Consider the following 13,013-nt stretch of genomic DNA (forward strand, 5'->3'; position numbering starts at 1 on the left):
CCTCAAGAAGGTATATAAACAATGCATAAAGTACAAAAGTTAGAAAAATATGCAGCCTGTTTAGACAATAAACGCATGATACATTAGTAAGCTCTATGTTATAGCTACATCGGAAAACATTGATTAGGATGAAAAAGCATTTACTCTGATTTAAAACAAGAACAGATGTGACATATCTATTGTTACTGGAACAACTGTTACTAAACACAAAACTATTTGCTTTGTCAATTTTTAATGTATGAGGGGAAAAGTACTGGGTATAAAGAAATCACAGACTGGAATAATCAAACACAAAGACAAGTAAAAAGGAAGTAAATACCAAAGTGGAAGAAAATTTCAGAATGTTCAAAAACATTTTCAAATCTGGTTTACTTTAATAAAACTCGGTATAAATTGATGTAAGAAAAATGATACACTAAAGACTCTTTCTAGTCACTGTAACTAGAATATCACACCCAAATGGCCCAAGCCAGTGGTCAAACATGAGAGCTTAGAGACATCTCTCCCACATGGCAGGCTGGGCTTTCCCATCACTTTTTTTCGATGGACCATTCAGGCATTTGCCTGTGAATTTAGAGTGACCCGTACCCTGTTATATACATGTATATTTCTAGTTATATACTGCTAGCTGCCATGAGTATTTTCTGTCTTTTCTTTCTCTGCCTGACTTTTCACTCCTGCCTCACATGACCTGGGGATAGAGGCCTATCTTTCTGATAATTACGCCCTCCCTCCCCAAGATAAGTAAAAATCTTGGAACTTGCTTATTGTGATGATGTACAGTATCGAATTTGTGTCTTCCATCTGAACAACTTGGGGAGACCCCAAGCTGAATTTTCCCTGGACTTATGAAAAGAGGAGACAAGATAAGGCTCCTCATGCCAGAACTATGGTCAGGAAGGTGTAAGCTGGTTATGGGTCAGCAGAAGCTATAAACACATCTGCCAGTATAAACAAGTTACTTGGTCACGGACCCACTGGTCACTAGTTACCCAATTAGGCATTAGACTGTCTACTTGATAAAAAAAAAAAAAAAAAAAAATTATCCCACATAAGGCACACAGTAAACACTCATATCCAGTTCTCTTTTATTTTCTGTCTGGGCAGGGTTGCCAGTTACTCTGGTAATGGAACCCCAATTTGGTGGGGTGCCCTCAAAACATCTAAGTACTGAGATAATTTGTGTGAGGCAAATGAAAGGATAACTGTCTCGCCATCAGTATCATTCTGACTTCAAGTAGCTTGCTGTTGGGAAAGAAGTTCCATGTGAGTTCCCTAATGATAATAACAAGAGAGCGATTAGAGAATTAAGAAAGACAAAATCCTAGAGGCCTTCTTCCGTAGCTAAGACCACACTAGAAAACTGTGGAGAGTCTGAGATTTTACTCTCTTTGTAAGTTAACAAGTGGCCTGTCAGTTTTATATGCATATACTAAGAAAAACTAAGAAATCTGAGTCACAGACAAAGACCAGATTTTTTTTTTTTTTTCATGGTTAAGGCTTTATTGAGCATCACACAGAACTGGGTATGGAGACCCAGCAAAGGGAGGGTCTTGAGGACAATGCTGGGGAGCTCTGGGATCAACCTGGCTTCTCAAAGAAGAGACAAGCACTGATAGGAAAAGCAGTCAGGCTAGCGTTAGTGCAGGAAAAGGGAGATGTTAGGAGAGGGAATTTGATGGAGGAGAGTGGGGAGCTGAAGTTTTAAAGAGCCTCAATTCAGGGAGGGATCATGTTAGAGGAAAGGAAGACGGTGAAGCCTCGGGGAAGAGAAGACAGTTGAAAGAAGGAAAAAGGAAGAAGGCTGGCCAGGGTGTTGGGCTGTTTTCCAGCGTTCTCCCCAGGCAGGAGGGGCGGCTCCTTCCTCCCATCTTCTGGCAACCCGGGGCCTTATTTGCCATTCCATGTAGCTGACTTTCCAAACAAAGCACCTTGGATGAATCTGCTGGACTTCATGCAGGCAGATATCTTCTTCAGACCCTCATATCGGGAGATGAAGTCCTTCAGGTTGGGGAAGGTGTCCAGACAGCTGGGCTCAAATATACGGTTCGGGTCCAGGGTGTCATAGGTTAGGAAATCCACAAAGGTAATCTCGTCTCCTGCAAACCATGGCCGCTGCCCCAGAAACTCTGAGTAGAACTTTAACGTTTCAGGGAGTTCCTCCAAGCGCTTTGGCTTCAGTTTCTCAAATTCTGGGTCATAGCAGATCATGACCAGCTGTGTCCGGTGGTCCATGGTCTGGTTCTCCAAAATGTCCACCCGAATTTTCTCCTCTTCTGTCTCCCACACAGGTTGGGCTCACGGGCAATGTAGTGCAGGATGGCACTGCTCTGGGTGATCTTGTGAGCCCCATCAATCAAGGAGGGCAGACTGGGAAAGTCCAGGCCCAGCTTGAATTTTTCTTTCAGCCACTGGCTTCTGTCACAGGAGTGTCCTCCAACGTGTACTTCTTTTCCTCGTAGCTCATGATAAAAGCAGCAAACAGAGCAATATCTTGCACTGGTTTCCTGAGTTCCAATTTCTACACAGTGACCCACTGAGGAACAAGTGACACCCATGTATGCAGTGCGGTACATAAGAGAAGAGGAACTCAGAAATTAGGAAACCTAACAGTCTGCTCATGTTTTTCTCCAATGAGATAGTGAGACTTTATCTACTCTGAGAGGTAAACAAGGATATTTTACTGTCCTGGAAAGGTTGCTGGTAGACATTCTCTATCTTGGTTCTGCTGATCATGAAGCAAATGCCTTCTGATCTGGAAGAAGACATTATGTCTAGCTTCCGAGGAAGAATTTCAATGCCCTTTGTTCATTGGAGCCAAGCCATGAAATATTCATAAAGTATTGTCTCCCAAAACAGATAGAAGTTGAATTGGCTAAAAAAAAAAAAAAAAACTGTAAAACATCTTCAGATGGAAGATATCCTTTGAATGAAAATATTCAGTAATGCAAGACAGAAATGTATCTATTCAATTCATATAATGATGGTATCCTCAGCTGGGTTATCTCATAGAAGAAAAAGAGAGGTAGCTGGAGCATGCAGAAGTCAGAACAGAAGGAGGGTTGATGCTTGCACCGAGGATTCTGTCTTGGTCTGATGTCTCATTTATTTTATATAATTTCAGATATGACTACACTGAATATGGAATGATGGTAAACATCAGGTACAAATGTCTTAATGTCTAGTATGAATTGAACACAACTTTCTGCAGTTTGAAATAAAATTAAGATTAAGAGACACAATTAAAATCTTTCACGTAGGGTTGTAACTTGGTATCTGGTAGTTGATCATGAGGTTCTTTTTTTTTTTTTCGAGATGGAATCTTGCTCTGTCACCGGGCTGGAGGGCAGTGGTGCAATCTCGGATCACTGCAACCTCTGCCTCCTGGGTTCAAGCAATTCTTCCACCTCAGCTTTCCCAGTAGCTGGGACCACAGGCATGTGCCACCATGCCCAGCTAATTTTTGTATTTTTAGTAGAGACAGGGTTTCACTATGTTGGCCAGGATGGTCTTGATCTCTTGACCTCATGATCCACCCGCCTCCACCTCCCAAAGTTCTGGGATTACAGGTGTCAGCCACCACGCCTGGCCCAATCATGAGGTTCTTGAGGCAAAAATTATATATCTCTCAAGGCCTATTAGATAACATGCCATTAAATGGAGACTTCATTGTCAATAAAGTTGCTGCCTCTGAGTGATGAAAATGTGTTATTGTCAGTGAAATCCATGAGCACAATGTCACTGCCAGGTTCTTATGCCACACAACATGCTTCCTGAATATAAAGGACACTGTCATACAACAATGGAAAGAAGGATATGATGCTGGCAAAAGCCCTGTGGGAAGAGGAGGCATATTCTTATCTGGAATATTTTTCCATCTCTGTAGGAGGACAGTAATGTTCATACATGATGAGAGAGGGTCAGTATAATGCACTTCATACCAGGTTGCCCTCTGGCACCCTATCAGAAGCTCAGTGGTGGATTGTGTTCTTAGAAAATTGTGCATTCATTCAATAGCATTGGTAGATAAAAGAATCTCCTGCAAGGAAAATGTTTGTCACTGGTCCCTGATAAAACCTCCATTCCTGCCATAAAAGTCATGTTATTTATGGCGAGTCCTCTTGCAGGTAATTAAAGCCAAGAGAGTCTTCTCCACATGAGATGTCTTCTGATGGACAATTATATGTGACACAAATATCCACATGACCTGCCTAATCGAAGATACCCATCAGTATACCTTTTCTCAGACATTTTGCCACCAAGTTTTCAGTTTTGTTCTTTCAAATTTCTGTCCAATTAATTATTGGATCTACACTAATAGGCAATGGCTCTTTGATAATAGATATTGAAATTAATATTTGGCAAGTTTTTGCTTTTAACTCAGTCACTGCATTAAACATTTTCTTGTAATACTATAGTTTATCTTCGTAAGTGTTCCAAGGGAATTGATTTTTCCTTTTATAGAAGAGAAAATTGAGGCTCGAGATAATCAAATATTTTACTAAGGCCTCACATTTAATAAATGGTAGAAAAAGAATTTGAATCAACTTCTGACTCAAAGTCTCACCTTTCTTCTATAACCACCTGCCTTCGAGTGCGTTGAAAACTGACCCATTAAAATTCTTTTTGAGAGTGCATGTGTATATGTGCATGTATTCTGGTATACACGGAAGCAGGCTTATACATATTAAATACATTAATAACTTGTCCTTCGGTTGTAGTATCTTTCTGCTGGCATTGTTATTTTGTTTAAATTTTATCTTAGGAAATAAAAAACTATCTGTCTAATTACTCTAATATTTCTTTTTTATCTTAGACTCTGACTGGCCTACCCAAGAGTCAAAAATAGAAAAATAATTTAAAAATGAAAAATAAGGAATTGTAAGTGCAGAGCCAGGGCTAAATGCAACTGTTGAGGTCTAAGAATTTGAATGAGTCGAAGTCTGTTTTGATGTACAGTTAATCTGAGCACTATTGACTCTTGATTTATTCTCCTTAATTCACCATTGCATGACCGTTACTACTTGCCCAAGTCCAATGAGACAGAACACTCAAACATACAATTTACAAGTGGGTTTATTACTTACAGATTGTCAGCAACAGGCAACAGAAGGATTCTGGGCGAGTTGATCACCCACAGCTCAGGAAAGCTGCCCAGGCAGATGGAGTCTTGTCTACAAATTTCTCACTTGCACCACAGCTAAGGAACCCTGGAAAGCATCCTCCCTGGCTTTTATACTGTATTAGTCCATTCTTGTATTGTTATAAAGAAATACCTGAGACTGGGCAATTCATAAAAAATAGAGGTTTAATTGGCTCACAGCTCCACAGGCTGTGCAGGAAGCATGGATGAGGAGGCCTCAGGAAACTCACAGGCATGTCTTACATGGTAGGAACAGAGGCGAGAGAGAGAGAGAGAGAGAGAGAGAGCAAGCAAGCAAAGTGGGAGGTGCTACACACCACTCTGGTACTAAACAACTTGATCTCCTGAGAACTCACTCACTATCATGAGAACAGCACCAAGGAGATGGTATCAAACCATTCATGAGAAACACCTCCTCGATCCAGTCACCTTCCAGGAGGCCCGACTTCCAATGCTGAAAATTACAATTCGACATGAAATTTAGTTGAGGACACAGATCCAAACCACATCTTATACCAAGGGGCAATATGACTCACTGGACTGAAGCACTGAAAAACATCTTGTTTTGGGAGCAGCTGAAACACCACCTGAACTGTTTTGACCACTCCCTATCTCAAGGTGTTGCATTCCCAGCACATTCTACAGTTATTCTTAAGAACTTTAAGTGAGAAAGGGAAAAGCACTAGATTGGTACAAGGCCATCTGGAGAAATGTCCTGAAATAACCGTCTTTTCATTCGCTAAACAAATATATATTAACATAGGTGTTCATAATATGTACCGTATTTGTAACAGGCCAGGAGCAAACATCTATACACCTTCTGAGTTTGTGCCCTCAGTGAACTTACAATCATATATAAAAAGCTTTTAATAGTAACAAAATACTCTGTGGCTTTTCTGAGCTGTTAATATATCAGCAATAATCAGCAATAGAAAACTACATGAACTTATGTTTTGGAGGCTCTTAATTGTTCTGCAAAATACTAATTTTAGTACCACATCAAAAATAAAATTAACATACATGCTCTTCCAGCCAAAATCATATTTAGATCTCCAAAGATGTACTGGTAGATTGTATTAAGATCTGTTCATGTGGCCAGGTGCAGTGGCTCACCCCTGTAAATCCCAGAATTTTGGGAGGCTAAGGCGGGTGGATCATAAGTTCAAGAGATTGAGACCATCCTGGCCAACATGGTGAAATGTCATCTCTACTAAAATACAAAAATCAGCTGGGTGTGGTGGTGCATGCCTGTAGTCCCAGCTAGGGAGGCTGAGGCAGGAGAATCACTTAAACCTGGGAGGTAGAGGTTGCAGTGAGCTGAGATTGCACCACTGCACTCCAGCCTGGTGACAAAGTGAGACTCCATCCAAAAAAAGCTGTTTATCTTCTTGGGATATATGATCTTTTGGTTATATAGTACTCCGTGTAACTCCTGGAACAAAAGAAAATCAAGATTTTTCTTTTCTTTAGTCTCCTCCCTGGTGACTTCTCTATACCATTTGCTCCTACCTTCTTTCTTGAGAAAACCCTACTCAATTTTAAAGTGTCAAGTTAAAAACTCCTTGGCACAACACATCCACCCCCAGCACAGTAGTCAGGCCCTTAACACTTCCACCTTGTAGTCTTCCTTTTCTCCCCTTGTATATTTTAAGTTCTAGTAGATGCAATTCATTTGAGGTCACCATTCAGTATTCTGAAAATTTCACACTGATCCCATCTCTTTAATAGGCAAAAATAAACTAAGTAACATGGAGGCAGAAGCCTTATAGTTAAATTAATGAAAACGAGTTGTCCATACAGTGAGCATGTACCCATAAATGTCACCCAATAGAATGACTTTGTCACAGAAAGTGCTATTATCTTCTCCCGTTTCCTCTTAATTGCTCTTCTCACCCACAATGGTGAACTTTTATAAAAGGTAGAGAATAATTTCTTTTGATTGTTGCAAGGGGTTTTTCTTTCTTTGCCATTTCATTATTTGTAACACCAAATATGACTGATGAGCAATCTTCTAATTACTCCGGGCCATACATGAAAACTTTAAAATTATCTAGATATGTTATATCTAAATTGTGCGATACTCTAATTCAACACCCCTCAAAAAATATTTTCTTATCTTACCAAAACCAAAAGTGTTCATGTAATAATTTTGTATACTTGTCTATGATAAAAAGGAAAAAAAAAATCATAGCAGAGTCATTTACCACATGATATAATACATTAAGCAAATGGTATGAAACACTTTGAGAATGGAGACAGAAAAAAAGTTTTCTGATAGGGTGAGTTTATTCCATTCCTGCCTGAATATTAGCTATCTTTATGATCATTATTAAGTTTTTGACAGGTCATATATCTTCACACTTAAATTGTTAACACTCCTTTTAGACACTGTTCTTTCATATACAATTTTCCTTCAGCAAAGACTGAATTTCTCCTATATTTTGCTCTTTTCCCTTCAAGCTATGTGTTCACCATCTTTAAGATTCAGATTCAATCACATCCTTATAAAACGTTATTTTCTCGAAGGTTGATTTGGTCTTACAACTAATATTTATGGGTTATCAAATATGTGACAAGTATTTTGCTTCATCTCAAGGATATAAATACAAATAATGCAGACTGTGTACTAAAGGAACAAAGAAATAGTAATCATAATGCCATATGCTAAATTCAGTGGCAGGCTCAATATAAGACAGAAACAGAACAAAGTAAAAAAGAAACCTCATTCTGTCTTATGGCACAAGCAATATCTTCCTCATATTTATGTGCCCAGCTTTACACAACTGTTGATGAATAGAGATGTGTTTAATAAAAACAGGAAATGAAAACTGTATCAGCTAAGGTCCTGAAAGAGTGTCAGGATTACTTATAAAAGATACTGCAGAGAAGGCCTTTGTAATGAATAGATTTAAAATTAGGTGATCTCTGGATATTTATAATTGTAACAATATACAGTTCCATTGCAGAATTAAACTTTTGCAGGTAAGTTCATTTTCATTTTAATTCCTACATTGAAAATTGTCTGACAACTTTTGTGTACAAAGGTGTCGCTAATCAGATCTCCATAAATATTCTCAAAGCTTATAATTGCCTTAGGAGTAGTAAAAAAATACAAAAGTCATTAGACACTTTGCCTTTATAAGATTTGTCACTACGTGTTTAGAACTAGAAGACCAAATAAAGGTAGAGTATAGTTAATGAGAGCTGTGGTTTCAATATGTCCCTTAAGAGAATGTGTGGGAAACTTAATCTCAAATGCAGCAGTATTAGACAGTGGGGCCTAATGAGAGGTGATTAGGCCGTGAGGGTATACTGAATGGATTCATGCTCTTATTAAGACGATAGGGTCTTTACAAAAGGAAAAGTTTGCCTTTTCTTTTGCCTTTCCTTCCCTCTCACACTCTCTTTTTCTTCTGCCTTCTGCTATGAAACAGTGAGGCTTGTCAGGTGACAACCTCTTTGTCTTGCAATTCCAGACTTCTGAAATGTGAGCTAATATGTTTCTATTCATTGCAAATGACTTGATCTCAAGTATTCTGCTATGGCAGCACAGAACGGACTGAAAGCATTGCCTCTCACTCAAACGCTCTCAAAAATCCTTGCAAGTCAAAAGTTAATCTATTGTGAAGCTGTAGCTCAAAAGTTATCTCTGCCATAATATGTTTTCAGAGATTTCAATCTTATTTGATCTTAGTTTTCTGCATTATCAGTACAAAGTATAGGAGATGCTGTAGATTATAAACATGCTCAATATCAATGTATTTTTGCGAAGTGCGCTGTGTTCCTGTAGCTATCTTCTGCTACAATGGAAGCTTCTTGAGGACAGGTTCAATTTGATTGGGTTTCCTCCTCTCCAATAATTTCTCATATAGGTTTATATTTTTGGGAGTAAAATAATTATAATTTATTTGGTACAGAATAACATATATCCTCATTTAAAGTGATATTCAGACCATCTCAGAAACACAACACTAAATATGAAAATAAAAACCATAATAATAAAAATATTGAATGTTATTAATAAAGTCACAGATTCAGAAAACAAATGTATGGAGAGTGTCCATAAGCAAAAACGGAGACTTTTGAATAGAAAGAAATCGTCATGATGATACTGTTTCACTCAACTCCACCAGCTCTCACTGTCACTTGACAAAATGAGGCTCAGCAAAGAAGAAAGTCCTCAACAAAAGCACTCAACATGGTTAGCACTTGGACGTATGTCTTTTCATTCTATGTTGACTTTTTTTCTATTATACAAAATCAAGACTGAGAGAAGACATAAAAGAACTATTACTCTATAGTTTAGGCAATAAGTAATAGCTTATGCCCAAAAGAAAAATGAATGTTTATAACATTGGTAAGAAAAACATTAGTGGATGAATATTTAATAGTAGTTTATCAATTTATGATAGGGTTATTTGGACATCATTATAACTTCAGAATTTAGTAACATCTTATAAATACAAAATTTATAATTATGGAAAAAACTGATGGATTATTCTAAATTTAATATAGCCATTTTTAAAATTTATGGTATTTTTCAGAATGTATAATTCAAAGACAGAAAGAATAGGAAACATTTTGTAGTGAAATATAATAAAACTATATTGATGATAGTAGTTCTCAAAGCAATAAGTTTCAATTACTAAGCCTTGAAGTTAGATATGAGCAAAGTACAAAGTGTGACATACAGCTTTCTAACTCTTATTTTTCATTTTAAAATATAGTAAACATTCTTAATATTCAAATTTTATACCAGTTTTTAAAAGTACAATATTTATTTCCTGAATATTATATAATCTTCCAATCTTTTATAATCAGACACAGTGTGTTTATATACTATTATTTTTAAAAATTAGACTTACTAAAATATGCAACTTAATAGGCAACTCTATTGATGAGATATAAATAACTAGTTATCTACCTCCTATATAGAGATCTCTTGTCATTCATGAGGGATAGAGATTATAGAAATTTCCATGGAAGATAAAACTGAGAAATGTTATTATTTAAGTACATATTATAGATGGAGGATCCCCAAACACAGAAATACAGTACTTGAAAAAGCATATTTTGATAATAGCAAATACATAATGATACCCACTAAAGCAATAAATAATTCATGAAATATTGTAGGACCACATCAAATAAATAAATATTAATAGTAAAATCTTTCTCCAGTATTTTGAAAGAGAACCTTCAAACAATGAGAGCCAGTACAGTTCTGCCTAAACTAATATTAATATAGCCACATTATATAGGATACATTATATTTAAACTCTTAAATGTTTTCACAGTGATATTAAATAGATCTGTGTATGATATGACAAAATTAATTGATGTATTAAACATAATATCAGTGCTGTGCATGCATAGTTTATTTCATGACATGTAATTCAAATATGTATAAGACTATTTTTGCTTTCCTTTAATTACTAGATTGCAAATCAAAATACTTGTTAGCATTTGCTACAGTGGGAACTTCACTATTTTTCTCCATTCCATTAATGTCTTTTAGTATGAGGACTTTCTAAACATATATATTGTACCACCACTACATTTACCAAGTGTCTTAACCTGTTCCTAATGCTATAACAGAATACCATAGAATGTATAATTTATAAATAGTAGAAATTTATTTCTCCAGCTCTGGAGGCTGGGAAGTACATAATCAAAGCACCAGTAGATTCTATATGGGGCGAGGGCTACTCTTCTTCCAAGACTGTACATTCCTGCTGCTTTTCACATGGCAGAAAAAATGGGAGGTCTAACAGTTCTCCAAACCGTCTTTATAAAGGCATTAATTCCATCTTTGAGGGCAGAGCCAAGACCACCCTTGCCAAGAGACCCCTCCTCTTTATCACCTTGAAGTTTAAGTTCCAGCATCTGAATTTTGGAGAAACACTTACATTCAAACCATAACACGAAGTACTCAGTTGCCTTGTTCATTTTAATTATCATCTCACAGGATAAAAAGAAAAAAAAACCTGCACTTCCACTGATTTACCCTGGAAGCTATTATTTGTAAAAATAAATAAATCTACATAACATTTATAGTAGATCATCCTGAACTAAAGTTTAATAGATAACATGTATGCTGATTGCTATGTTACAGTGTGCATCCAAAGCTAGCATGTTTGAGGGTTGATAGTAGTAAATAACACTTGCTGGTAATATTTAATGTCTCCAGCAGTACAACTGTAAATAGTTAGAAATACATAATTTCATACTACATCTTAAAAGATGTATTTGGTCATCTTTGATATTTTCAGTGATCTAAGGACAGAGGAATGAGAAACAGTATTAAATTTAGAAGCAAAGTATTTCAGTTGCGTGCATTTTATAATGTTGATTTTGAAGATGTCAAAAATATTGCATTCTAATATAACATATTGTGTTCAGTTTTTATGTTGTTCTCTATGCTCTTGGTGTACCCATTTCTGGTGCTTAGTTATTTTAAGTCAAGATCAATTTCTGAGTTCCAGAGCAGCTATAAAATAATTCTGTTTAGCACAGCCACAGTACTAATACGTAATTCTTCTTAATACATCCAAAACTTAATTTCAACTCCTGTTTTCTCTAATTCAATAAGTAATATCATGCCAGAAACCAGAACATCTTAATTAATTACATCCCACTGTGAGCATATTCATCCATCAATCATGAAATAAACAACCTTATCTTATTAGTAATTCCTCCAACTCTAGAATATGGCTACTTTCCTTTTCATCAAATATTCTTATCTTACTTCAGACAGAAATTCTCCTGCATAAAAATGTTTCACACATTTTGTATTCTGAATTCAGACTTAATTCATTATATTGTTTTATTCGGGCTGCAGTAACAGAATATCATTGTCTGAGTGGATTATAAACAAAAGAAATTAGCTCTCAAAGATCAGGGAGACTGGGAAGTCCAAGATAATGTGCTAGCAGATTGATTATCTGGTGAAGGCCAGCTTCCTGTCCCTAAAGGCCATTTTTTTTTTCACGTGTCCTAACAGGGTGGAAGCAGTAAGGAAGCTCTCTAGAGTTTGTTTATTTATTTATTTATTTATTTATTTATTTATTTATTTATTTATTTTAATAAGAGCACTAAACTGATCTAATCACCTTCCAAAGGCTCTACCTCCAAATGCATCCCATTGAGTGTTAGGATTTCAACATAAGAATTTGGGAGAGACGTAAACATTCAGTCTACAACACACATTTTAATCCACTGCAAAGCAAGTTTACCATGCACTGATTTCTGGCTTGTCTGAGTTCAGTGAGACAGAACACTCACATGCAACAAGTTATATGAAGCCAATTTATTTCTTACCGATAGGGCAGTAAGGGATAAAATAATCTTGGGATCCATCATCAACTGGTCCCCCAAGGCTCCAAAAACATTCCCAGTGTAAACAGAGTTTGTCAAACATATCACATATGACACTCCAGCCATAGATGCGAAATCTGCACAAGTGCCCAGTAGTGAGGAAGGAGTTAACTTTCAAAATGGGTATGTCTTCTGGCTGCCTCAGGCAATTTACGTGTTTAAGTCTAAGAGGCTTGTGCACCCCATTGGCAGTTTTCTTTTGCCACAGACTCTAATCTGCAGGCATGCGGATTGCAGTCATCTATAATTGTATTGGGTTAGCAGCCTCTAAAAGTTTTAAAGGGAGTACCTGGACCATGGCTTGTTGAATGCTTTCAAGGCTTGCTGCTGCAAAGACCCCCATCCAAAGTTGGTGGTGCTCTTGGTAATCCTGACAAAGGGGACCAGAGGAACAGTTAAGTGAAGTATGTGCTGGGGCCAGTACCCAAAGGGGCCTCCCAGCTATTGGACCTCCCTTTTATTAGTGTATGCTGCCAGAGTTAAACATTTTATT

At 37.0% G+C, this 13,013-nt stretch overlaps 1 pseudogene; it reads right to left on the reverse strand.

Moving 5' to 3' along the window:
* Positions 1-1,890: 1,890 nt before the first annotated feature.
* On the reverse strand, positions 1,891-12,586 carry LOC101053531 (glutathione S-transferase Mu 5 pseudogene; annotated as a pseudogene).
* Positions 12,587-13,013: the final 427 nt, after the last annotated feature.

This window comes from Saimiri boliviensis, chromosome 3 (genome assembly GCF_048565385.1).
Source record: "Saimiri boliviensis isolate mSaiBol1 chromosome 3, mSaiBol1.pri, whole genome shotgun sequence".
Classification (NCBI taxonomy): domain Eukaryota; kingdom Metazoa; phylum Chordata; class Mammalia; order Primates; family Cebidae; genus Saimiri; species Saimiri boliviensis.